Genomic DNA, 26,913 nt, shown 5'->3' on the forward strand with positions numbered 1-26,913 from the left:
ACACACACACACACGCAATCTTGGTTTCCTTTTTTTGAGAAAAGGCCTCACTCTGCAGCCACAGTCACCCTGTAACTCGCTGTGTTACAACAATGAGTAGCCTCAAACTTAAGGCTCCTCTCTCTCCTCTCTCTCCTCAAGTTATATTCATGAGCTACCACACCTGGTGTCATTGTTTTAAATACTTTGCTTTAAATAAACATCAGGAGTTAGAGCGATTGCCTAAGTGGTAGTGTTCTTACCTAGTATCAAACCACGGGGTTGGCCCCACCTGAGAAAAAAAAATATATAATTAAAGAAGCAAATAGCCGCCACACTATCTGACAAGGTGACGTCATCTGAACTCACCGCCTGGAAGCCCGGGCCTTTTTTCCTGGTGAGCTAAAGTTTGGGTGGGACACTGAAGAGGAAGCCGAGTTGTCTAGAACAGGGTTTTTATTTATTTTGTTTTGTTTTGTCGGGGGGGGGGGGGGGGACACACACACACACACAAGATAAGAAAGCCCTGAAAGGTATGAAAAAGAGACCAGTGTTTACTGAGAAGGAAGGCAAGGCGGACGTGGCTTAGAGGGCAGCAGTGAGGCAGGCTGTCCCTATGCTGGGAAGTAAGTTTGATCCATAGATAAGACAATTGATTCAGTTTACACTGAAGACAGTGAGGAATTAGCAAGATTCCTGGCAAGAGCAGTGATCATTCATACTGGGGGAAAAAAAACAGAAAACCTGTGGGGAGGTGAAGGGAGAAGTTAAAGTAAAGAGAAAGAGGGACCAGGCAGGTCACCTAGAAGCCACTGTTAGGGGCCTCGGGGTGGAAATAACAGCTGAGCCAGAACCCTGAAGGATTGTGGTTAAATTAAAGAAAGTCCAGAGGGGCCTGGAAGGGAGCTCTCAGGCAGATGGAAGAGAGAGAGACCAAGTGGGGTCTACAATATGTGGTCCTCCATGAAAAACAAACAGAGATCAACAGCTCTCCACCGAGGAGGGTGAGGAGAGCAAGTAGACAAGGGGCTGGCCCTATGATGGCTTGCCCAGCATCTTACAGTCAGGCGCCATGGCAGTGCCTGACTATCTGCCCAGAATAGGGGGAAAGTTCAGAAGCTGGAGAGCCAGGAGTCGGGCCAGGTGTAAAGACAGGAGTACACCGCCGTGTGCTGTCTAGCCACTAGCCACATGATGACCTTGAGTTTTTGCGTACTGTAAATCCAATTCAGCTCAGTGAATATTTCTTAAGTGCTTGGTATGTTTAAAGTATCGGGCTCAGCGCTTACATCCCCCCAAACAATACGCGAGGTGCAACGGTATTTTGGCTTTTCACTTGTCCCACATCTGCTTTCTTCCAGCCACAGCTGGAAAAGTCTCTCTTTTCTACCCTTTTGCAATGCAGGAAATTCTTCCTGTCCTCAGCTGGTATAAGCCGTGTCCAGACCTAAGGAGGCATCTCCCGTGTCCACAAAACAGTTCCTCTTGTCACACTACCTAAAATCACAGAGATGTTCTGACAGCCCACTGCGGCTTGAGGCGCTGCATAGGCAACTCAGATCTTGAGGCCTGATGTACATTTGAGTCAAAAATCTCACCCTGTTGCCCAGGCTGGCCTGGAACTTGCTAGAGCCCGGGCTAGCCTTGTGTTGCAGTCTTCCCGCCTCAGCATGCACCTCAAGCCTGGCAATACATAGATCTGCACATTCAATGTTGACAAGCCACACAAATCTTACATTTATACATTTAACGTTTTAAACCCAACTGCAGCATTCACTCCCCGCTCCCTAAATATTGTATTCACGCGTTTGTTTAGTTAGTAGTAAAGGTAGCAAGTGTTTGGGAGTCGGGCAGATCTGCATTTGGATTCTGGCTTTGTTAAGCAGATGAGTGGTTTGTTTGTTTGTTTGATCCCAAATCACCTGAGAACAGGAGTGGGGGTGGGGTAGGAGGGGTGGAGTGGGATGGGGGTGGGGTGGCAGGGGTGGGGGGGGAGGATGGGGGAGATATTCCAGTCCTGTCCGGTCTATAGGGCAACTCTTAGGCGCTAACCAGCGCGGGCTGCTTCTCTGTGGAAGTGTTCAGTAGCCTGGATTTCTCGCTATCCTCCTCTTCCCGTCTCTCTTGCCGGTTTCAGTTGTTACTCAGATAAACAAACCATTCTTTTAGTAAAAGAAATGAATTGAGCCATTACTGGAGCCAAAGAGCACAAGAAGAAATATTGATGTTGCCTTCCAGTGATGGGCTCCGAGCTCAGCTTTTCTGTGACTCGGTCTTAACTCCCACGCTCACTAACACGCAATCAGAGCATTGGTTTATTGCCTGTAAAATGGGGCTAACACCCGCTTCGCCCCACACTGGGGAGGAAACAGATGGAGACCATTTCAGCACAGAGCTTTGCACACGGTAAACAAAACTGTTATCTTATCCAACTTGAAGCCTCCCGGTAAACCAGGCTTTATTAACCCACATTTTTTTTTTTTTGTGAGCGTAATCTCTCCCTCTAATGTACCGGTATAATGTGCCCCGTGATGTATCACATTGACAATTAGGAGCCCGGAGAAATCTCTCTACAATGCCAGTTATGATGAGTATGCCGGTAATCTCCATACCTCAACGGCTGGAAGGGAGGAGGGGAGAGGGAGGGGGCAGGGAAGGAGAGGAGATCACGTGACAAGCACTTGCCCTCTAAGGCTTCTGCCCCAGGGGAATACTGTCCTACCTACCGTGGAGGTCTGGAATGAGGATTTTGAGGTTTACAGGTTTAAGGCAGTAGGGAAGAGGAAGTCAAAGTCCTTAACGCGCACTTAACTTCAATGAACCCCTTGCTGGCTCATGTAGATACCAGGGAGCTTTTCCTAAGCACTTAGCTTCTCAGTCAGCGGGGTCTGGAATTCACCTTTCCTTTTTTAATTATTGGCGAGGTTGGCAGGGCCTGGTGGTACATGCCTGTAAACTCGGCAGGAGAGGAGTGGCAAACGGAGGTATCTCAAGCCTGAAGCTAGCCTGGGCTATGTAGCGTGAAAATGAAAAGAAAACCAAAAGGCCCAGAATTTTTTTTAAAGCCGAGTTGCATAATCCCAGGCATGTGGTACCTCCCTCCTCAGCAGCTGCCAATAACACACCCATAGCTGGAAATTCTTTTTGTTGCATATATGGATCAGAAGCTTTGGATTTCATTTCAATTTAAATCTCTCATTTAAACTGAAATTTAAATCTCATTTAAATTTACCGTTCATTCATCATGGGCTCCCATTTCATAGTAAGTTTCTTTTTGGTAAATCTTTTTTCTTTCTTTGGTTATAAGAGCTTGCATGTAAATTAAACAATACTAAGGAAGTTTAGACTCTACAAAAAAAATCATGAAGAAAATTAACTCAATTCTACTATCGAGGTATTGTCACTATATATATCATACTGGGTCCCTCTCTCCAGTCTCTTCCCTTGACCCCCACCCCTGAGAAAAGACATTTACACCTAAGTAACCAAGCCAAGATAAACTAGTGTTGCACCCAGCATTTAGGAGGAGGCAGGTAGATCTCTCTCTCTGTAAGTTCGAGGCCAGACTGGTCTGTATAGTGAGTTCCAGGACATAGAGAAACCCTGCAGATAGATAGATAGATAGACAGACAGACAGATAGACAGACAGACAGACAGACAGACAAATGAAACCCTACCGATAGATAGATAGACAGATAGACAGACAAATGCATGCATACATACATGTAACCGAATAACATTTGTGATGTCATGACACCTTCCAAAACCTGCTTCTTAGTGTGTACATTTTATGCAATGGCTCCTTGTAGATTCTCAGATTATTTCCAAGTATTCAGTCTTATAAAGAATGCCTCTCGTCTTCAATTTGTTTGGCTGCATTCTGCTCGATCTATGGCACTAACCAAGGACAATATGTGCAGTCATCATCAAACCCCTACCCAGACCTAGCTAAGGGATAGAATATTCTCCACAGTTAAGTGGAGACTGGGGACTGACTTTCACACGAACTCTGGTGCCCCTTATTTGGCCATGTCCCCTTGATGGAGAGGCCTGATGGCACTCGGAGGAAGGATAGCAGACTACTAAGAAGAAACTTGATACTCTAGCATCATATTCAAGGGGAGGAGGTCCCCATCAGTCACAGTCATAGGGAAGGGGAATAGGGTGAAAGCGGGAGGGAGGGAGGAATGGGAGGATGCACAGGATGGGATAACAATTGAAATGTAATATGAATGATTTTATTTTTCAATTAAAAAACATTAAAAAAAGAATGCCTCACTAAATATTCCACATTAAATTTTGTGAGCATGTCGGATTATTTTCTTTGGAGAAAGTCTTGAGAAAAGAAGATTCTATGTTAAAAACTGAACGGTTCATATATATTAGCAAGGTTTTCAGTGTTGTTGTTATTGGGTCTTCCTCCCTTTTCTGCCCAGATAGGGTCTAGCTGTGTGACTCAGGCTGGCCTTGAACTTATGATTTTCTGGTGTCAGCCTCCAAGGTGCTGGGATTACAAGTTTGGGCCACCATGCCTTCCTGTTATATGCTAAGGTTTTAAACATACGATGCTCAGTTAACTGTTCCCTAGAATTCATGTACTAGTTTAGTTTACACTCACAATAGAGAACGTGTATAGTTATTTCTCTGTGACTTTACTCATGCATTTGGATCACTTTAAGTTCTTGCTCATGTTGGGGGCACCAAGCACCCGGCTCCCACTACTGACTGATTTACTGGTTGGTTGACAACTACTGTGGATTGAACCCACAGCCTGATACGTGTAAACCACATATTCCACCAGGAAAAGTATGGACAGTATCTGACAGCTCCGTTGTCATTTTAGGCTCAGGTGACAGTTCCATAAGTCTCCCTCTCATGGTCCCACAATGGTGTCCCTAAGCCCTCAGAGTTTCAGACTTCTGTTTTCAATTCCAAGACAGCATCTCAGTCCAGCATCCTCAGTGCAAATTCTGACCTTCGCGTTGGTCACACGTCCACACCTGAATCGTTATTAAGGGATGCCCTTCACTGACTGGCTTAGCCTTGGCCATGTGGGCAAGAAGGTAGGGTCAGAACTCTATAGGGGCTTCAAGGAAGAGACAGCTGAGGTGGGGGTGGGGCATACTTAGAAAAATGGCTTAGGCTGCATCTTTATATGGGGATCATGACTTGCAAGAGGAAATGAAGTGTTCCGACATTCAGAGACTTATTTATCTCCGCTAATACTGCAGATGCAGACACTGGAATTCAAGACAGGAAAGCCATGGTCTTCTCCCCAGAAGGTCATGCTGCCTATGAATTGCTTGGGTACATCAAGGTTTCTAAAGGTCTGATTATTCGTGGCTGGAACAATTCCTCCCATGATTAAGGTCAAGACGTTCTTTGTTTTCCTCCCCTAGCCTAGGTTCCGAGGACGGGACGGAAAGCAAATGGCTCCAACTCAGCCCTCTCTTCTGGTGTTTTCTCTGGCTACCTGCTTTTCTGTTTAGACCCTTGTTGTCTTACATAGGCATGCAGACTAGAATTTCACTTGACCACTTTGCAATGTCTTTTCTGTTTTGTTCTTTCAAACCTCTAACGACTTTCCCAGAGGAGCCCTCCTTGGGATCATCAGTCAGAGTAAGTTGGACCCTGGAGCAGCAAGGCCCTAAGTTAGTCATCCTGCTTATGTTCAGTGGCAAACACTCCGATTTGCTAGACATGGTTCAAAATGCCCTGCTAAGGGCAAGCCACTATCATGTGACCCCATCTGAGATACTGTCTTTTCACGCACCACGCTTGGCCTTTCCAAAGCACATTCCCTCTGCCTTTACTCTCGCTCTTGGTTTGTAATGGTCTCTTGTCACTGGCTTGGGATTTTTTTTTTAAGACATGGAGGTCTTGGGAATTTTTGAACAGAGTCTGCTTTCTGGCTTCAGTCATGTCTCTACTATGTGCTCCTTTTCAAAAATTGCTCAGCAGTGCTCATTTGGCTTTCTCTTCATCTTTTACAGGATGATTTACTTCCCAACAGGGCCTCCAAACTCCTGTCTGACTTTTTCCGACATTCCGGTGTGGCCATTGGCAGAACTCTACCACTTTCAGGACACCAAATGGGCCCTTATCTGCCAGGAGCTATCGATGCTGACAGACCTAGATGCATAAGACTTCAAACCTCCTCTCCACAGCCAGTTTGCAGCAGGGTGCAAGGCAGTTAATGATGTTGAGACTCCATAGAAAATACTTTCACATTAAGCACCATCTATTCAAAATATCATCAGAGTTTAGAAATCCAGGGAACTGGGGAGACTTGGTAAAGTGCTTGCTTGACACTAACTTGAAAAGCTGAGCTTGAGTCCCAGAACCTATCTATGTCTTTAAAAGAGCCAGACACGGTACCATGTGCTAGTGATTCCAGAACTGTGAACATAGAGACAGGTGGGTCCCTGGTACTTTTTGGCCAGCCAAAAATAGCTGAGCTCTAGGCAACAAAGAGTTCAAAAAGTAAGATGGGTGGTATCAAGGTTGACATCTGGCTTCGATACACACACACACACACACACACACACACACACACACACACACACACACCTATACATGTCTGCCCATATACAGATGGGGACACACAAAGGCATGTTTTTTTAAGTGGCCTGGGGTATTTATAGGTCAGCATCAGAGAACATGATTACCATGAATAAGTGTCTGAGCCTCATCCTCAGCACCAAATGCCAGGCCTGGTGCTGCATGCCTTTAATTCCAGCTCTGGGGGAGGCTGAGATGCACAGATTGTTTTGAGTTTGAGGCTAGCCTATGCTACGTAGTGTAACCCTATCTCAAAAATCCAAACCAAGAACCTCGCAAACCAAAACAAGGCAAAACAGCTCGCTACCGTGGTTCACGCCTGTAATCCCAAGAACTGGGGGTGCAGAGGTTGGAACCATGTGTTCAAAGCCAACCTCAGCACCATAGCTCAGGTAGACGAAGGAAGAAGAAAGAGGTGGCGGAGGAGGAGATTGTGACAGGGAATGTATAGGGGAAAGGAGCTACTCTGCAGGACCTAGGAAAAGCTATAGTTCAACGAACCAATCTTCACTCAATGACGTCAATCTGCCCCATTCAGCAGCAGTATTCTTTTGCTGTCATTCTTTACCATGAACCTAAGGAAAACAAGTGAGCTGAGGATGCACACAGCTCAGGGTCAGGGCACTCACTAGCATGCACAGGACACTGGGTCTGAGTCCACCAAACAGATAGCTCATTCTTTGTCTTCAGCCCTTGCCCCAGACTCCAGTGCCTGCGGACCTTAGCCTTCACAGCATTGTGCTCACGGGCTGGACCCTACATTTGGAGAGGGCCCATTCATACAGTGCTTCCATTCATCTCGTTTTTGGCCTGTGGTATCAGTTATGCATCAAATAGAACACTCCTAAGCCGGGCGTGGTGGCGCATGCCTTTAACCCCAACACTCGGGAGGCAGAGGCTGTGAGTTCGAGGACAGCCTGGTCTACAAAGTGCGTCCAGGACAGCCAAGGCTACACAGAGAAACCTTGTCTCAAAAAACAAAAACAAAACCAAACAAACAAAAAACTCCTAAAATAGACAGTATATATGTTTTAAATAACATCTCTTCTAATGCACTGCCATCTCAGCTACTGTCCTTAATTTATGAATTAGACACTATGACAGGCACGCATAGGAAATGGCCACAGTACACCCAGGGTTTCTATTGTTTGTTTTGTTTTTCAAGACAGGGTTTCTCTGTGTACAAATGGCTGTCCTGGAACTCTCTCTGTAGACCAGGCTGGGCTCGAACTCACAGAGATCCGCCTGCCTCTGCCTCCCTAGTGCTAAGATTACAGGTGCTCAGCACATACAGGGTTTCTTTTTTTTTTTATTAAAAAAATTTTTTTTTCATACAGGATTTCTTAATCTCCATGGTGGCAGGCATCTACTGAGGGGACTGGAGCTCTTTGGAGACTCTTTTAGTTTTGTTTTAATTTTTTATTTTATTTTATTTTTTGAGACAGGGTCTCATGTATCCCAGTCTGGCCTCCAACTTGTTCCATTCCTGAAGATGAATTTCTGACCCTCCAGTCCACACCTCAGGAGTGCTGGCCGAGCAATGAGCATCATCAGATTCAGCCTGAAGGAACCTAAGGCTTCAAGCTTGCTAGGCAAGCGCTTTACCAACTGAGCTACAGCGCTCACTCCCACCTGCTCTTAGGATGCAGCCTGCTTCAGATAAAACTAACTGGCTATACAGCCTTGCCCCTGCCTTTTATAAACATCCTTTAAAACCAGGAGCTGAGTGTGCTGCTATTTGAACAAGTAACTACACTGATCTTTATTTTTTTAACAATCCCTTTTCCACTACTGAAACCATTAATTGTACTGAATTAATTTTCCAGACATTTTACTCCTCTAAAGCTTTCTTTCTTAGTTCTTGGCCCCGAGGAGGTTCTGCTCTGTGTGCTCTCCTACTCCTCTCTGGGTCGGCTCAGTGAGTGCAGAGCTGCCTTCTCCGGCCTTTTCCACTTCAAGGGTGCGGCAATGGCTGTTTGTCACTTCTATTTCACCAACACATTCTTCTTGGCTGCTAAGAATTAGGCATAGAATAGCACCTCTTCAATAAGGAATTAGCTTAAATTCAAGTTGTGCCAACTTTATTTAACGTTTGCTTTTCGGCAGAACGATACTGTCAGATAATTCTAAATAAATTAAAGTTAGCTGTTACCCCTATGTATGTCCCTATGCCACTAATTCGGTCAACTGTATTGGGAAAACGTTATTGATGTTGCCATCAAAGGCTCACCAGATGTCTTAGAAACTGTTGGTAATACACAGCCAGTTAAGAGCGGGCAGGGACCAATGCGGGGCCAGGGGCACTCCATATGGCATGGGTTGTGAGTACAGAGGCCAGCCTGGAATAAGTCAGGCAGTGAGAGGCCCCTTGTCCCACACCAACAGCTTAGGAAGCTGTTACTAGGAAGTAGACTAGCTTTATTGTAGCAGGTTTCCCACGAGGGTTTGGCACCTACAACGGGTCTCACAGGGGAGAACACAGTAGGATATGCCTTGGAGGGCAGCTGGACAGAGCTGAGAGCAACATGACATTGAGCCACGGTGAAATAGGCTGGTGCTCAGGAAAGCACACCACCAGGGGAAGACTGGCATTCGTCACACACTGACCAAAGGCAAAGGGACAGAGCTTAAAGCGGAAGTCCAGAATTAGTGAGGGAGGGAGGGCACATAATAGGTGGCACCTTTAGGTGTCTGGGGTTCAAGTGACCTGACTGGAAGGAAGCATCATGTATTTTTTTACCCAGCTACAATTGGCATCTAAGTGCTGGGGTGGGGGATGCTGGGGAGCTAGGTAGGTGGAGCCACACAGGCAACCCAGCAGCTGGTTGCTAGGGACAACTGGCCAGCTGCCTTACCGAATGCTCCTGTGACAATGTTGCTTCTGCTTTTATTTTCACCCAAATGTTCCTTATCAGGCTTGTGGGTTTCCAGACATGTCTGTGGCTCTGTGACTTCTAGGTTACCCTGCCCTGCCTGAATGCGCTTCGTGTGCGTGGATACGCCATATACCTTTATGCCTGCCCCGCCCCTGCAACAACTGCTGCAGTTTACCAATTGTTTGCTGTCTCCCAAGGAGTAGCTGGTTTATATATACTACCTTATTTTAATCCCCAACCTCCTTCGGAGGTAGTTATTATTATCCCCAGTCTGAATTGAGGAAGCTGAAATTCATACGGTTTATATAATCATCCCAAGGTCACACAGCTGGAATGCAGAAAAGCTTCCACCTCAACCTTCCCCCTCCCTGGCAGCCTCCAGCTGCTTCTAAAGACACTTATGCGTTTACACGGTCACACGGCCAGGTGAGTCTCACCGGTTTCTTTTTTTCCCCCCCAGCCCCTGGGTTTTCTAAGTAGCTTCTTGCCTGCCTATCAGTGTTCTAGCCTCTTCTATCTCCATGATACCACTATGGAGACAACCCAGGGCAGATAGCACCAAGTAAAAGCAGACTGATAACATCTGATGAATGAATTTTGACAGTCAAAAAATATGATGAGTGGACCACGTATGCTGGTGCATGCCTTTTCTAGGCCAATCTGGTCTACAGAGTGAATTTCAGGCTAGCCAGAGCCACACGGTGAGATCCTGTCTCAAAACAAGACAAGCAAAACAAAACAACCAAACCGAAACACCAGCAAAAACAAAAGCTAATATACAAATGGTTACTGGGAGCTAGGGCTATAGCTTAGTTGGTAAAATGCTTGGCACAGGAGCATGGGGACATGAGTATGGTCCCTAATACCCATATAAAAATCTGTGAGAAGTGACACGGTTGCTATAACACTACTAGGGAGGGATAAAAGAGGGATCTGTAGCTGGTTAGTGAGCCCTAGGTACCGGTGAGAGATCTGGTTTAAAAAACAAAAACAAACACACCAAGTGGAAAATGCAAACAAAACAAAACAAAAACTAACAGTAACCGTGCCTCCCAACCCCCAAAGACCTAACTTGGATGGTGCCTGAAGAGCATCCTCTGAAGTTGACCTCTGGTCTCTAAAGTCCACGCACACGTATGTGCACACCTGCACACACACTCACAAACACACTGTAGTGTGTTCAGATGAGAACGGCCCCCAGAAGCTCATAGATTTGATTGCTAGGGCTCCCAACTGGTATAACTGTTTGAGAAGAATTAAGAGTTGTTGTCTTGAGCCGGGCGTGGTGGCACATGCTTGTAATCCCAGCACTCGGGAGGCAGAGGCAGGCAGCTTGCTGTGAGTTCGAGGCCAGCCTGGTCTACAAAGTGAGTCCAGGACAGCCAAAATAACCTGTCTTGAAAAACCAAGCCAAAACAAAACAAAACAAAACAAAACAAAACAAAAAAAGAGTTGTGGTCTTGCTGGAACTGTGTCACTGGGAGGCCTTGAGGTTTCAAAAGACCTGGGCTAGTCCCCGTGTCTGTCCTCTCTCTCTGCCTCCTGGTTGTGACCCAATATGTAAACTCTCAGCTACTGCTCTGGTGCCAGGGCTGCCTGCGTGCTGCCATGCTCCCCACCATGGGCTGCATGAGACTTAAAGCGCCAATAAACTATTCCTTTTATAATCTGCCTTGGTCATAGTGTCTTATCATAGCAATAGAATAGTAAGAAAGACATACACACACACAAGTGACTAGCGTTTTTGTTTTATCTTGGTTTTATATGTTTATAAAGCCAACTACAAAGAATTATCATATAAAACACAGTCAAAAGTCACATAATGATCGAGACATGATCTGTGAACGTCCCTTGTTATTTGGCCATCAGAAAGAACCGACAGAAGCCTACACTGAATAGAATACTATTTACCTGGGTTACATTATATATATACATATATATTGATATAGATAAATATATACATACATATATCTTATATTTTCATATACTGTGCCTGTTTTATATATACGCATATAACACACATACATGTAAAATAGTCTATTACTCACAGGGACATGAGAAATGAAAAGTTATATTAAGTAGAGCATAAGAAAAATATATATGAGAGGCATGCAGATGCCTGTGAGTTTGAGGCCAGCTTGGTCTACAAAGTGAGTCCAGGACAGACAAGGTTATATGGAGAAACCCTGTCTCAAAAAAAAAAAAAAAAAAAAAAAAAAAGAAGGAGGAGGAGGAGGAAGAGGAGGAAGAAGAGGAGGAGGAGATGGAGAAGGAGAAGGAGGAGAAGCGATATCAGATTGATGCTGCTATAACATGCTACATTATCTTACCATAGTTGTATTTATTGATAGGAATATACGCTACAATAATGAACAGAAAGTATAGCATAATAAGCACATAAACCCTTAACATGGTCCTTTATAATAACTATCAAGTGTTATGCACTGCACAGCTGTACTGCTATACTTTTATGTGACCAGAAGTACAGTTGGCTTACTGACACCAGCATCATACTATGCACGTTGATAATGCCTCCTGACTCAGCATTCTGAAAGCTGTGCTATCACTAAGCAACAAGAATTTTTCAACCCCATCATAATATTATGGGACCATTATCACATATGGGTCCATGGCTAAAATGTTGCAACAGTCACTAACAGGTACATTACAAGGAAGGAGTGAAACATACAAAGATTTTTTTTTGTTCCTGAGTAACTCAGATGCAGATCCACAGGCCTGTATGTCCACATTTGAGAAGGAAAAATAAAGGTGAAAATATATAGAAATGAAACAGATTGTTGTCTTTGGAAGCCCAAATCTGAGCAGCTTTTTCATAACAAGATGTTCACACTTATCCAAAGCAGAGGTTGCAAAACTACTCCCCGTGCAGCCCACACCCTGTTTCTGTGTGCCTTATAAACCGAGAATTGTTTTCACATTTTAAAAAATAGTTGGAAAAATATTAAAAGGGAATGAAACCTCATGACAAGGGAGAATGGTATGAAATCCAAATTTTGTTACCCATAGTTTCACTGAAACACGGCCATGCTTGTTCAACATCCCCCTCTTCCTCTGTCCCTTCCCTCCCTCTGTCCTTCCAGCAGCTTGCTATATAACCTAGCTTGGCCTTGAACTCAAGATTTCCTGCCTTGCTCAGCCTCCTGAGTGCCCAGTGCTGGGACTGCAGGTGCTCACGATGTACTCAGCTTCATTGATTTGTTTCTGATGGATGCTTTCTCACTGCAATGACAGCATTGGGTATTTGGAGCAGTGACAGAGAAGCCTAAAATATATTCTATCTCGCCTCTTATAGAGAAAGTTTGCTAATCACTGATTATAATAATGTTAGGATGTTATAAGCTTTGCAATATTGTTAAAGCTACTTCCGTTTTTTAGTTTCTAAAGATTTTTTTCTTTTCTTGGATTTTTTCTTTTTTTTACTAACGTGTGTGTGTTGTGTTGTGTGCATGTGGTGTGTGTGTGTGTGTAGCACGCGTATTCAGGTGATCTTAGAGGCTAGAAGAAGGTGCCAGACACCCTTGGCGATGGAGCTGTAGGTGGTTGCAAGCTTCCCAATGTGGACACTGCCATTCAAATTTGGGTTCTTCCGCTCTGCAGTTAAGAGTAAGTGGCACCTCTCCAGCTGCAAGCTCCAAAAGTTTCCAATTTGAGGATGTTTGTGTTCTTCCCGACCCCGCCTCTCTCCCCCCCTCTCTCTGAAGACAGGTTCTTGCACTGCCTCAGCTGGCCTAGAGATCCTTAAACATGATTGTATTGTCTCCACCTCCCAAGTGCTGGTGTTAACAGCTTTGTGTTGTTTCTGCACGATACTAAGGTTTGATCCCAGAGCACGCTAGTCAAGCACTCTTTGAACTGAGTGCACCCCTGGTGCCAAGGACACTCATCTGTCAAATATTCCCACATTCTCAGAATGAACCCACCCTCTCTTCTGTTGATTGCTGTAGTCTCTTCCCGTCGTGGTGACATGAGCAACGGCAGACTGAGAAGTCGGCAGTGTGTCTAAGAGGATAACGGTCGTCCCGCCTAGGGTCATCTTTCTGATAGGAAATTGAGACTGGCAATCTAAGAGTGGCTATAGTGGAACGGTAGTGGCCCCAAAACGGATTAGCTGGATGGGATCCACTGATTCTGGATGGGGTAAAACAAACCATTCCTTTAATCTTCTGGGACATAATAGAAATACAAAAGCGAATTGGGTGACCCAGCCACATGCAATACTTAACACAGTGCTCTGAGGTGGCACTTACTATAAAGAAGTGTGGTCCTCTGAGCAATTAATCTGCCTGTTAGCTCCCAAGTAAAACAAAGTACAAGGGGTTATGTGTGTCCTAAGTACGACTCCTGTGGTGAACCTCAAATGAACCTTATTTATTTACTGACTTATTTATTCTGTGGTGCTAGGAGGCAAAGGCAGAGCCTTCCACATGGTAGGTAAGTTCTACTCCTGAGCTCCATCCTCAGCCTGTTAGTGACTTAGCTGGAGATCCAAACGTAGATTCTCCAGTCTTTGTGCATGTTTCTGTCTTCCTTCCATTTAACAGAAGTTTACTGGCTACTTATTATGTGTGAGGCACTGGACAAAGAAAGATGTATAGAAGTGCTTCCTTTGGAAGACATTGGGACTCAGGAGGAACATTGCTGGTCTATAGCTAATCTCTCTTTGCTAGTGCTGAGAGCTAATCCATAACACAGTCTCCTTTTGGTACCTTGGGCCCTACAGTCTCTTAGTTTTACTTCTCTGGGTTCTGATTTTGTCTCCAGCGCCGAATTTCTCTTCTATCCAATCTCTACATTGAATGTATTTTATTTTTCATCTTATTTTTGCCCACCCTAGGCGATATTCTAAGTTCGCAAATCCGGGTCCTGAAGTTCTTCCGAGCTTCGGCATCCTATCTCCAAGTCCATAGAAGTCTGCATCTCCACCAGGGCATGTCCCCCAGGACACTGTCACCAGGGGAGAACTTGTAACTGTCTCCTCACCCCCGCGGCTGTTGCAAGATTGCCCATCTTCGTCTCCACGGATGTTCGTGGCCTGTTTACCTTGTCCTTCCCCTTCTAATGTGTTTCGGGCCAAGAATGTAAGTCTCCCTTCAAACAACTGGCAGCAAAGCGCATGCTGTTCTTGGTCTAATTTTTTAAAACTGTTCTTTAGTAATGTATTGAGAAGCTCAGCTGCCATCTGTATGTCTCACACACTTGAACAGCTGTCCACCTTTGTCACCGCACCATTCTGTACGGAATCACTTCTCCATCGGTGGCTTTTCCAGTCTTTAATGACTATAAATACTGCTTTGGTGAAGGTCCTGAAAGAGTCATCCTTCAGTATATGTGTGAATGTATCTTTTGGGTAAAGGTTTAAAAGTAGACGTGTGAGGTCCAAGGCTGTGTGTGTTTGGAAAGTGATAAACACTGCCAGGATGCTCTCCACAGAGGTCATACACCTTACACTGAGAACATGGCCACATCTCCATCTGTCTGAACAAGAAGATACTTGAAAATTGATCTCACTGCATTTGCAATTGGGCATGTTTCCTGCGTTGAGAAAGCAAGGAAGCATTTTTAACATGTTTTAAATGTCTTTTGTATTTTTTTAAAAATTTCAACCTGTCATAAAATTTGCCCAATTTTCTAGAACTTTGGGTTGGTCCCTCATTTCATCTGAGGTAACTGGAGATTCTAGTTCAGTCAGAAATGCTAGAGTTTTTATGATCATACAAACTACAAGTGTATGGCTGTATGTATGAATGCATGTGTGTATGTATGTATGTGTGTGTATGGTTGTGTGTAGACTATTTTTTAAGTCACAATTTTGTCGTGTTTTTATTACACTTGGCTGTTTGTGGGGGAGGGGACCATACCTGTGCTATGGATGTGTATGGAGCTCAGAGGAAGACTTGGAGGAGCTGGTTCCCTCCTTCTACTATGTGGGCACCAGGAATCAAACTCAGGCCACAAAGCTTGGGAGCAAGTGACTTTAACCACAGAGCTGTCTCAAATGGCTTCTTACTTCTTTATTCTAGTAATAAGTAAGTACCAAGAGTTACATGACAGGTTATGGGTTGACCCTTAGAATTCCTGACTTCCTGAAAGAGCTTTATAAGCTCATTTTATCCTCTGCCTATACCACTTCATTTAATATCCCTAACAGCCACTGAAGCACTATAAAGTGGGGTTCAGGGCATCTAAAGGGCCAGGGTAACAGAGCTAGAAACTCCTCTACTTCTGAAACCCTAAAAACCTTCTGCTTCATCACCAACAGCCATTCCTCAGCACATGAGATGCTGAGTTTTTTTTTTTTCATTTTCTTTTTGAGACAAGAATTTCCCTATATAGTGGGGTGGTGGCACACGCCTTTAATCCCATCACTCAGGGAGGCAGAGGCAGGCGGATCACTGTGAGTTCGAGGCCAGCCTGGTCTACAAAGAGTCCAGAACAGCCAAGGCTACACAGAGAAACCCTGTCTTGAAAAACAAAACAAACAAACAAAAGAATCTTCTTACATATCCAAGATTGGCCTTGAACTCACAATCCCCCTGCATCAGCTGCCTGAACAGGAGGATCCCAGGTGTGTGCCACCTCTAGAAGTTGGTTCTTGACATCCCTGACTCCTATTCTGTCACTCCCTTCCTTCCTCTCTATAAACACTCAGTGGACAGTGTTAAACTCCAACTATGTAGCAAGAATCTTCAGTGGGTTTACATTTTTTTTCCCAAGAGAGGGTTGTGATCCCTTTGGGGGTTGGACGACCCTTTCACAAGGGTCGCCTAAGACCATTGGAAGTATCCAATATTTACATTACGATTCATAACAGTAGCAAAATTACAGATATAAAGTAGCAACAAAACTAGTGTTCTGGTTGGGGGGGGTCCCCACAGCATGAGGAGCTGTACTGAAGGGTCACAGCGCTAGGAAGACTGAGAACCATTGCATTAGAGCCTGAGAGGCTGGCGCACGCTTATAATCTCAACACTCAAGATACTGAGGCAGGAGGATCACAATTTTGAAGCCAGCTCAGGCTTCATAGTGAGACTCTTGAATTATTATTATTATTATTATCATTATTATTATTATTATTATTATTATTATTATTATTATTACTATTATTATTATAAGAAAGTGTTAGCATAGAGAGAGGATGCTGGTTTGGATTAAGTTGGTAGCAAGGAAGATAGAGAGAGTATGTCTGAGGCATGGTTTGGAGGTAGAGCTGCCTTGAGGTCCTCATGAATTGAAGTGTAGGTTAGGGAGACAGAAGGACCTAGAAGGATTACACATTTTAAAAACTCAAGTGATTGGTGGATGTTGATGCTAGTTAATTTGAAGAAGCCCAGAGGAATTTAGAATTCTCCCCTTTCTTTAAAAAAAAAAAAACCTATATAGCCTTAGCCTTGCAAACCATAAGCCAACTACTTGTCTTAATATCGTCATCTTCTTCTCCACAAGCCCGTTGGTCCTTCGCATCTGAGGAAGCTCCCTCCTGCTGTTCCCTCTGTCCTCACGTCCCCATCAGTCCACCGGTCTAGTCACTCTTCCCCTGCACTGACATGCTTTTGGCCAAATAAACAGATGACCTTTGTAGCTAAATCCACCGGCATTTCCTCGCCCATTTGTCTTCAAGTCCCTGGTGTTTAGTGCGGTCTTATGTCCCGCCAAAGCATCGACAGCTCCCCGTTCCTTCTGTTTCCACCTGTCCTGCTAGCTCCCTAGCATCCCTCCTTCCTGCCCTTCTGCAAGGCACTCCCCGGAGCTCAGGTCAGGCCCCTGCTTCAGCTCTACACCTTCTCTTCTGGTCATTCCACCTGCCACCACGAGCTCTTATTGGCTCTGATGACTCTAACACAGACATCTTCTGAGTTTCAGCTTCCTCTGGTAAGCAGCACCCAGCTTCACTCTGCTATCCCAAGGACACATACATCAGCCTTAGTAGGTTTAAAATTAAACTAAGGTCCTGCTCTCTGTGACCTGCCTTTCTTCCTAAGGTCTCTTGTCTTGGTGACTAAATACCCCTACCTACCATCCTGCCATCCTGTTTACCTAAGCCATAATTCTCCCACTATTTCTCAATCGTGCAGAGAAAAATCAATACTCAAGACTCTCTTGTCTTAGTTCCTGAACCCTCTCTATTTCTTTTCTTGATGTCTTCGGTTAAGAGTTTGCCCTTCCCCCCTACCCCCCCCCCATCTACACTGCTTTTTTCCTTATGATGCTAAAAGGGCTTTTAGTCTAATTCTCTGGCTTACAGTGTCATTAACAAATTCTCCCAAACAGTCGTGATCTTTCTAAAGTGGTCATCTGAATGTTTCCTAAAATTAATTGACTTAAATTAACCCAGGTTGGGTTCCCAGCACCCACAGGGTGGCTCACAATTGTCTGTAACTCCAGTTTTAGGGGTATCTGACACCCTCTCCTGATCTCCCCGAGTTTCTGTATGCCAACGCTCAGGCACACACAAATACACAGTAAGTAAGTAAATAAATACATATTTAAAAAAATAAGCCAACAGCTTTCCATTGGCCTAGAGTACGTCCAAACTTCTTAGAAAGCTAAAGCCTTTCACTACACAAAAGCCTGTTTGTCTTTTGGGACTTCTGTCATGCGTTCATGCAATGTAAATATTTGCGGAGCATCTTCTACTTGCTGGACACCATCCTCCAGGCTCAGTTCTCTGGGGTGTCCTTTTACCTTAAGTTCTTGTCATACAGTGCTTTTGGCTGGCGTGTGTGTGTGTGTGTGTGTGTGTGTGTGTGTGTGTGTGTGTGTCTGTGTGTGTGTGTGTGTTGTGTGTGTGTGTGTTGTGTGTGTGTGTGGTGTGTGTATGTGTGTGTTGTGTGTGTGTGTTGTGTGTGTGTTGTGTGTGTATGTGTGTGTGTATGTGTGTGTGGTGTGTGTGATGTGTGTGTGTGTAGTGTGTGTGTGTGTGTGGTGTGTGTGTGTATGTGTATGTGGTGTGTGTGATGTGTGTGTGTATGTGTGTGTGGTGTGTGTGATGTGTGTGTGTTATGTGTGTGTTGTGTGTGTGTTGTGTGTGTGTGTGGTGTGTGTGTGTGATGTGTGTGTGTGTGGTGTGTGTGTATGTGTGTGGTGTGTGTGTGTATATGTGTGTGGTGTGTGTGTGTGTGTGTGTGTGGTGTGTGTGTGTGGTATGTGTGGTATGTGTGTGTGTAGTGTGTGTGTGTGTGTGTGTGTGGGGTGTGTGTGTATGTGTGTGTGGTGTGTGTGGTGTGTGTGGTGTGTGTATGTGTGGTGTGGTGTGTGTGTGTGGTTTGTGTGTTGTGTATGTGTGTGTTGTGTATGTGTGTGTTGTGTGTGTGTGGTGTATGTGTGTGTTGTGTGTGTGTATATGTGTGTGTGTGGTGTGTGTATGTGGTTTGTGTGTGGTGTGTGTGTGGTGTGTGTGTGTGTGTGTGTGTGTGTGTGTGTGTGTGTGTGTGTGGACTATCCTTCCCTTTTTCTGTCCACACAGCTGGCTTACCCACCACTTCTGTAGCTAAGCACGCTCTTTGAGCCCTCCTGTAGCTAGCATCTCACTACCGTACGATCAGCTATGTTTTCATTTGTCTCCTTACAGCACTATGAGATCCTGCGGGCATGGGCTGTGCTTTACTTATCTTTGTATTTCTCCGGCCACAGCAAGCACTCAATAATGAATCGAGTAACAGAGTTGGATTTCAAAGTCAGGACTTTTCTTTCCAGCACAAATCTCACATTTCTTCACACTATTTAAAAAAAATCTTGAATTTGAGGGCTTCTAAATTACAACTGGGAATGTTTATATCTGTTGCTAATTAACACAGGCAAATAGATGTTTGCCTCCATCAGAATCCAACTGATGACTGTTTTTAGATAGCCCTTTCTCTCTTCACTCCATCACTGTGCTCACTGAGGCATTCATGGTTAACTCCATCTGGAATAACTGCAAGGCCTTTGACTAGTCTTGCAAACTTTACAGTCTGTTGTTTCTATAACACTACAAGGCAAAGACAGAAGAAATGCATAGGAAACAAGGTAGACTTTAATCATGTGGCAAGTGACATTAAAACCCAATGCATCAACAACAAACTATCTTTCACACCAACACCCACGCCCTCAGTATCTAACATCTAGGGGCTGGAGAGATGGCTCAAGGGTTAAGAGCTCTAACTGTTCTTCCAAAGGGCCTGGGTTCAATTTCCAGCACCCACATGGCAACTCACACCTGCCTGTAACTCCAGTTCCAGGGAGTCTGACACCCTCATGCAGATATACGTGTCTCCTCACACAGACATGCATGTAGGCAAACCACCAATGCACATTAAAAAAAAAATCAGAACAGTTAAGAACTGAAATTAAGAAGAAGGAAACGTCGAGATCTTTTATTAGTAAGCTTCCATAAGGACACGGGCATGCAAAGACCCAAAATGGCTGCCCAGGCTCATCCAGCGCACAGAAGTGGAGACCGGTCTTTCTTCAATGCCATATTCGCTCTATTTTTCATCAAACAAATGATCTCCACCAGAACCCACTTATGTACATAGTCTTATCTTTCTGCTATAGCCTTGGTGATATTCTTGTTATAAAGCGGAAGGAACTGGAAACAAACAAACAAACAAACAAACAAATAAGAAGCAAGGCTGTTTTATCAGGGGCATACGGGAACCAGTAAAAGCTACACTTAGTTCACAAGGTGATGGGGTTTCCTATTTGTAAAGTAGCCTTGCAGTCACACTTTGTACTCTCAGGGCCACAATGTCAAGCCATGCTTATTTGTCCTTCCTGGGCCTGGAACACATTCAATTCTATGCCTTATTTAGTCAAAATGATTCCTCCGGCTTCAATGTGTACTTTTTAATGCTTCATTTTGGAAATAATCATACTTAAATATTTTCTCTTCTTGAGTTTGTTTTAGTTCCAAAGCAGAGGAGTGAAGACTTGAGGGGAGCGGGGAGAATGGTTTTTTTCTTGGCTTTACATGTCAAGAACGGCTTCCTCAAATGGCTAATAAAGTAGCCTGGCAGTGCCTTCGCCATCCTCCAATGACGTTTTCCATGAGAATTAGCATTTAATTGGGATAATTTGTTTTCAGCGGAAAGCAAAGATTCCTTTCCAAGACGACCAGCGTGATAATGTCTTACCAGCTAGTGCACCGAGACCAAATATAAACCAGTTCTGAGAAACAGGAAGTGAACCTGACTGGTCTAGTCTGAGTGTCCCTGGCAGTGACGCAAATACAGAAATCAAATTAGGAAAACTAGCTATGTGGGTGTGAGGCAATCGATAATAATCCAGGATGCTACAACATAAGCAAAGAAGCCTTTAACCAAATGCCATTCATTTTAATAACACCCCGAGCAGTTTGATTTCCCTGTAACACACCGGTGATTAGAGAGCGGGATGAGCTCGAGTTCCCTAGCAACCGCATGTGCTTTTGAGACAGTCATTAGCCTTTCCCGTTAATCCCCTCAACCCCTTACTTCGAAATGTATGACTGACATTAAAATGCTTCAGAAAGCACTTCTTGAGATTTCCAGGAGGGACATGGAAAAGGTATAAAATTAGCAACAAAAATGATGATTATGATGATAATAATCATAACAACAACAACAACAGTAATAATAATAGCTGTCCAGAGAACTGCAGGCAGGTGAAAAGAGGAATGCTCCTATGTGCCCAGCCTGTCTCTACAGTTCGTAGCTCTCAAGTGTAGGTTTCCAACTCCCCTGAGGGGAAAAGGGCAATGGGGGTGAAATTGTCGGCAGTTTAAGGTGGTCTCCTCTTGCAACATGGAGCAGTGCTGTGTCTCTCAGAAGCACCCCTCTGAAGGCAGGGTGCACCCTGGAGTGTGTACAGGTGGCCGTTTGTGTAGTGGCAGTGTAACTGAAGGCTTAGATGGGGCAAAAATATACCACATTTTCTTTCTCCTTTAAGCTCCATGAATTCCCTTGGTTGAAGGAGCTTTAGGGCGGGGTGTGTGGGGGGTGGGGTGGGGTGGGGTGGGTGTGGGGGCTTTTTCCTATTGATTGTTTAATTGCACCAGAGGCTGCTTGTCCAGGGCCACCCGCCAAGCGTTATTTTTGCGGCTAAAGTGAGGATGGGCCAGTTTCCCAGCCTTTCCCCTAGATTTGAAGAAGACAACCCAGAAAGTCCAGAAAGGCTAGAGGGAGTTGGGGTGTGTTGGCCTTTGCTATTCAAGGGTGTTCTACCACCGCGCCAGGGCTGCTGGGATGAGGTTCCTGCAATCCAGATTCATTGCCTCTAGCTGGGTCCTGAGTTCAGGATCTACAACTCCACCCACCGTGTGGCTTGGGACAAGTGTCGGGCATTAGACAAATAGCAAACTCCTGTTGCTACTGGCTAGCCATCTTTTCTATAGCCTGGACCCTATCAGTTGGACACTTGACTCCTGGGGCCCAGGTGGCTCCCAGTGCTCTCCCCACCCCTCCCAGTCCCACCTAAGCCCGCTGCACGCTCCCCTCCCAGGGCGACCACCTGCGCCGCCCCCCCACTTACCCTCTGCCCCTCGGGGAGGGCCCCTCTGGGTAGCAGAGCCCTCCCTGCTCCCGAGCGGCTCAGGGGGAGCTCGGTGTTTGCCTCCAGCCCTTCGCTACCGAGGATCAGGTTCCTCCCCTCCTCCCCCTCCTGCTCCGGCCGCCGCCGCCGCCGCCGCCGCCGCCTTCTTGCATGACACAGCAGAACCGCAGCTGCCGCAGCAAGTCCAAACCATCCGCCCAGGAAGCGCCGCGACCAGGGCTTGGGAGGAGCGGAGGGGGCAAGGCAAGGGTGCAGTCCAGGGGTAATCTTGGTCCCACTTTGCACCGCAAACTCCCTCTCTGCCCAGGGCATGCTAATAAAATGAGGTTCAAGCTGACCAGGCCAAGCCTTGGAGGAATGCTGAGGCTTGCCCGCAGAGGAGGGAGTAAAGGAGACCCCAATAAAGGGCAGGACATTTCAGGTGAAGAAAGGCAAGATGAGTCCGTGAAGTCAAGGGCCAGGCTGTGGAGGAGATTAAAGAAGGTGAAAGAGAGGTAAGGGGGTTAGAGTTGCTGAGAAGAAAACCAGCGCTGTTGCTGCTGCTGCTGCTGCTGCTGCTGGGGTTAAGTATTTGGGAAGGCCTGAGCTGGGCACATAAGCCAAGGGCCTGAGTCGGGAGGTTCAGCCAAAAGAGGGGTAAAAGGATGAAAGAATTAGACTGGAGGTTTGAAGGCCAAAAGGATGCGTGTTAGTAGAAGGGTGATAGTGCCATCATTTATCCCAGCTGATGAGGTAGAAAGACACAAGGCCAGGCCAGAAGGCAGATCATCTCTCCCACTCTTAAGGTTATTACTGAGTTAGTTTTTCTTTTTCATAATTCCGCCAATCTAGTTTTCTTTATAAAGATCGAAGAGCATGAGCCAACAGGGAAATAGCAATTGACCGTAGATTTATAGGATATAGCATTTTCATGGTACATAACATTTTATTTTAGAAACAATTGCAATTTGAAATAGGACCCCCCCCTTCCATTTTAACAGAGCGTGGATTTTTTTTTTAAACTGCAAGTCAATAAGACTAAGTACTTCACTTTTAGTCTCCATAGATTACTGGACACGAATAAGCTTTTAAACGCTAATACTTAAGTTAAATGCTAGCCGTGGGGGCAGAATTAGTGGTTTAGAATATCATGAAAACGCACGCGCTTGCTTTCCACACACATGCACATATATATGTATGCATAATTTCCAGTGTGTAGCATGTACAGTATGATTAAGGGATAAGCATGTTTTCTTGATCACCTTATTTCCAACCAAACACGCATCTTATAGCAGTCATCTTGTCACCATTTTAAAGAATGTGGTCAGAAAAGTAGTACCCAAACTGCCACTTTGGTTTTGTCTGTACCTTACAGGTCATAGCTTCATACCTCACTTCCTGACACAAACAAGTTTTTACTGTTGTCAGCAACAAAGCCCTAATATAGCCGCGGAAGAGGAAAACTGCGTTGCATTTTGCCTCTTGAGAGCATCATCAACAGTTACTGGAGGAATGCAATTCCAGAAAGCTCTGAAAACTGCTAGTGATGGTAATTATGGACCAAACGCCTGATTTTGTTTGTTGTTATTGTCTGGGCATTTCTGTTCTACCAACGATCTGCGAGTGAGCTGACTGAGGGGACAAATCTGGTTTTTCTTTTTGACTTTGTAAAATTTAATCAGGCCTGATAGGAAACTCACAGCTCTTGGGGGAAAATAAAGTAGGAACCACGAAATGTCATTTTAACAGAGCGTGGGTTTGGTGACTGCAGGCAAGGATTTAAGGACGCTCCTGTTCCGATTGCTGTGTAATCTGGCTCCACGCACGTACCGACGCCACAGCTCCCGGATGCTGTGGCTCCCTTATCTGGGCTTCTGCAGCGCCACAAGCCCCTTTGGGATGCTTTGAGGGGCTCCTGGTGGGTGGTGGTACAAACGCTGCGGCCACCGCCGGTCCTGCTGCTGTTGTTGCTGCTGCAGTCACGTGGGAGCCCCTTTAAGTTTCCATAGAGAGGCCTCTCCGGTGTCACATGATGGACATGATATAATGAAACAACACTGTGGAGAGGAAAGCATTAGGGGAGCCCACGGCTACAAAACAAGTGAGTGAGAAGAGGTGGGAGAAAGAGAAACTACGCCACCTCCCCGCCACCTCCCCTGCAGCCGAGCGCACGCAGCAGCCTGGCGTGACAAGTGGGCGACGCCAGGGGCAGGGAGTGGGGGGTCCTCGGCCCGCCCACGGGACCCTGTCGCCCACCGTGCGCAAAGCAACTTTTAACCGCCAGCCCCGCACCTGTCTCAGAGTCTCCATCGCTCCCCGCCACCATCCTGGGAAAATTCTAGAAGAATACGCTCTCGGAATCTACGTGCGCATCATTTTCCTCCTCGCTCCGGAGGAAGGAACCAGAAAAGAGAGCAAAGCGGCGTAGTGTTCAGCCCGAAGGTAAGTTCTTAAGGGTGGGGAAAACGGGTTCAGCAGGACTTGGGGGCAGGAAATTAGGTGCTCGACTCCCACCTCAGGGATGAAAAAGACGTCCCCGCACTGCCGGTGAGGCAGATTGGTTAGCGCGTCATCCGAGCTATTTTCTCGGTGGACTCTGTTGACGTCCACCCTTGCCCTCCCCCGGGTCCCCTCACCGCCCCCTGCAAGGGGCCTGCGGCTGCCGGCCAGGATGCTCAGCGGGCGAGCAAAGGAAGGTAGTGCTGCTGCGTGAAACGGGCATGTCGGAGCTATTTCGCCATGTTTGTGTTGCTAAGAGCACTTTTTTCTCCTTTGCGGTGGCTTGATGCCACATGGCTCCTCCGGAGCTGCTGTCGGGTTGAGAACGAGTGTTTTTCTTTCTTTCTTTTTTTTTTTTTTCAATGTCCGCATTCCAGCTAATGTTGCGCAGATAAAATTCAAACTTGAGGTAAACAGACGAAGAGGAGGAGGAGGGGAGGGACCGGCGGGGGGAGGGGGGAGAAGGAGGACTTTCCATTTCGAAATCCCACCTCTTCACTCAGCGGAGACCAACATCCCGAACCTGGAGGCAACTCACGCTTGGCTCCCACGCCCCCCACCTCTGCTGTCAACAAGAAGTAAGGGCCGGGGGCGTGCGATTGAGAGGGACGCGGCGCTTTGGTTCTCAGGGGTAAGAGGCAGCCCCTGGGAAGCCAGAGCTTTGACTTCGAATATTATTTTGGCTGAGGGAAGCAGGATGCGTCCTCTTGCTCTGGAGATGAGGAGTGGGAGGGCAAGGGGTGCATGTCCCCCGCCCCTTCCTGATCGTGTCGCCTCCACCTCTCCCCCCTCCAAACACAAGTTCCCCCACAGGATAGGTGGGTGTCGATGCGGGGTTCCAGAAGGCAGGTTACCTAGCAGGTGTGTGGGGTGGGCATTTGGATTGGGTAAGTCGCTTGGATTTGGTAGGAAACCGTGAGGAGGCAAAAAGAGTGCGTAGGTAGAGCTGAGTCTAACGCGTATGCATTTTTTTTTGGGGGGGGGAGGGATGCTTTTAAAATCAATAAAGAAAAATCAAGAGAGCACCCCCCCCCGCCAATATGTCTGTTTCAGATCGCAGCCGGGCTGCTGCGTGAGTGCCGAGGATGAGGGCAAGCTTCGTCATGTGGCACACTGTAGGCTTCTGACAGCTTGGAGCCATCTACCCCCTCCCGCGCGCGCCCGGGGCGGAAGGTGTGGGTTGGGTGGTCCGAGGCGGGTGACGTCCGAGGCGGGGTGGGGACAGGCTCCAAGAGCGCCAGGGTCCGCAGCCACGGGTCGCTCGGAACGGCGTGTCAGGGAGGAGGCGGCCACGTGAGGGGTCCGCAGCAGCGCGCTAGCTGAAGGCTGGGGGCGAAGTACGTAGCAGGAGTCGTGACGGGGGTGACACGCAGCCGCCGGTCCCCCCCCGCTCGCCGCCCACGCGGGGCCGCGCCGCGGGTGGGTGCGCACTCACGCGCCCGCTCCCGAGAGACCGTTTCCGGCTCAGGGCCCAAGCCGGGCTGTAAACAGGGTGGCGCCCTCTGCCCTCCCGCCCCCGGCCAGGCGGAGGCGCGCGGTCGTGGCGGACGAGCCGCGGTGGCGAGAACGCGCCCGCCCGCGCGCGCGCGCCCCCGCCCGTCCCGCCTCCTCTGTTTTTGTTTTGATGGAGCCCGCGTGCAGCTGGCGCGTGTCGAGTCACGTGCCGCGGCCGCGACGGGGCTGGGCGCTGGCGGCCTAGACGCGGGGGAGGGCGAAGGAAGGGTCGCAGACCCTGAAAACCACCGTGAGGTACGGTCTTGAGGTGCTGGGCGCAGTTGGTCCCCTGGAACAGCATCCTTGCCAGTGGGCTGTCCCCCCCAACCCCGAGGCCCCGAGGATCAGCCGAGGGATCGAATGGACCTCACAGGTGTGTTACCGCTGGACCCTGAAGTACCCACATCTGGCTTTTCATCCAGGCTGCGCGGTGTAATCAACCCGAGAGCTTTAAAATTAATCTCGACATACCCACTCATAGCCAGGGAACTGAAATCCAAATAGAGTCTGGACTGAGGGCCATTTTTCCTCACCTCCTCCTTCTCCAGTAATTGTGACGCAGTAGGAATAAAAACTGATAGGTAGGCAGCGTGGTAGACTAGATAGCTGTTCAGTCATCCATAGTTTTGCCTTCAAAAGAGAAAAGTCGGCCCAGTAGTTAACATGTCGATCTATCACTAAATGGGGCCTCTATGTGCCAGACGGGATGACTGCGCAAACATGGCAGAACCTGGGGAAGTAGCAGTTTTACATTTGGGTGAAGGGAAGCGTAGGAGGTTCTAGCAGGCCCCGGAGCACACTGGAGCTCTTTAATTGGGACTGCTTGAGGGACTTTCATCTTTGTGAACACCCCAGCATTTCTTACTGTTAAACCTTTTCATCAGGAAAGGTTCCCTTGTTTGAAAAGGAGGAGAACCGGTTGGTAAATTCATGAAGGCCTTTGGGCTACCTATTCTAGAAGTTTACTGTGGAGGAGGTGGGGGTGCTCTTAGCAACT

At 46.7% G+C, this 26,913-nt stretch overlaps 1 protein-coding gene and 1 long non-coding RNA gene across 17 annotated transcripts in view; one reads left to right on the forward strand and one right to left on the reverse strand.

Annotated features, from left to right (window-relative positions):
• LOC311600101 (uncharacterized protein) overlaps window positions 1–22,256 on the reverse strand; it is a 170,813-nt gene extending 148,557 nt beyond the window's left edge. For 6 of the 12 annotated variants that reach the window (XR_014780134.1, XR_014780135.1, XR_014780136.1 and 3 more), the window contains exon 1: window positions 21,924–22,256. The gene's annotated coding sequence lies outside the window, so the exon portion shown is untranslated. The remainder of the gene's footprint in view (window positions 1–21,923) is intronic. The other 6 variants (XM_084786399.1, XM_084786402.1, XR_014780132.1 and 3 more) reach the window with 5 other exon arrangements.
• Window positions 22,257–22,303: 47 nt separating this feature from the next.
• Window positions 22,304–26,913, forward strand: part of LOC311600107 — a 172,954-nt gene continuing 168,344 nt past the window's right edge. Inside the window, exons 1-2 of one of the 5 annotated variants that reach the window (XR_014780141.1) lie at window positions 22,304–22,438; window positions 23,299–25,053. This is a non-coding gene — a long non-coding RNA (uncharacterized lncRNA). Of the gene's footprint in view, window positions 22,439–23,298; window positions 25,054–26,913 lie in introns of those variants that run through there. The other 4 variants (XR_014780142.1, XR_014780143.1, XR_014780144.1 and 1 more) reach the window with 4 other exon arrangements.

This window comes from Acomys minous (genome assembly GCF_964271855.1).
Source record: "Acomys minous genome assembly, chromosome: 6".
NCBI lineage: Eukaryota > Metazoa > Chordata > Mammalia > Rodentia > Muridae > Acomys > Acomys minous.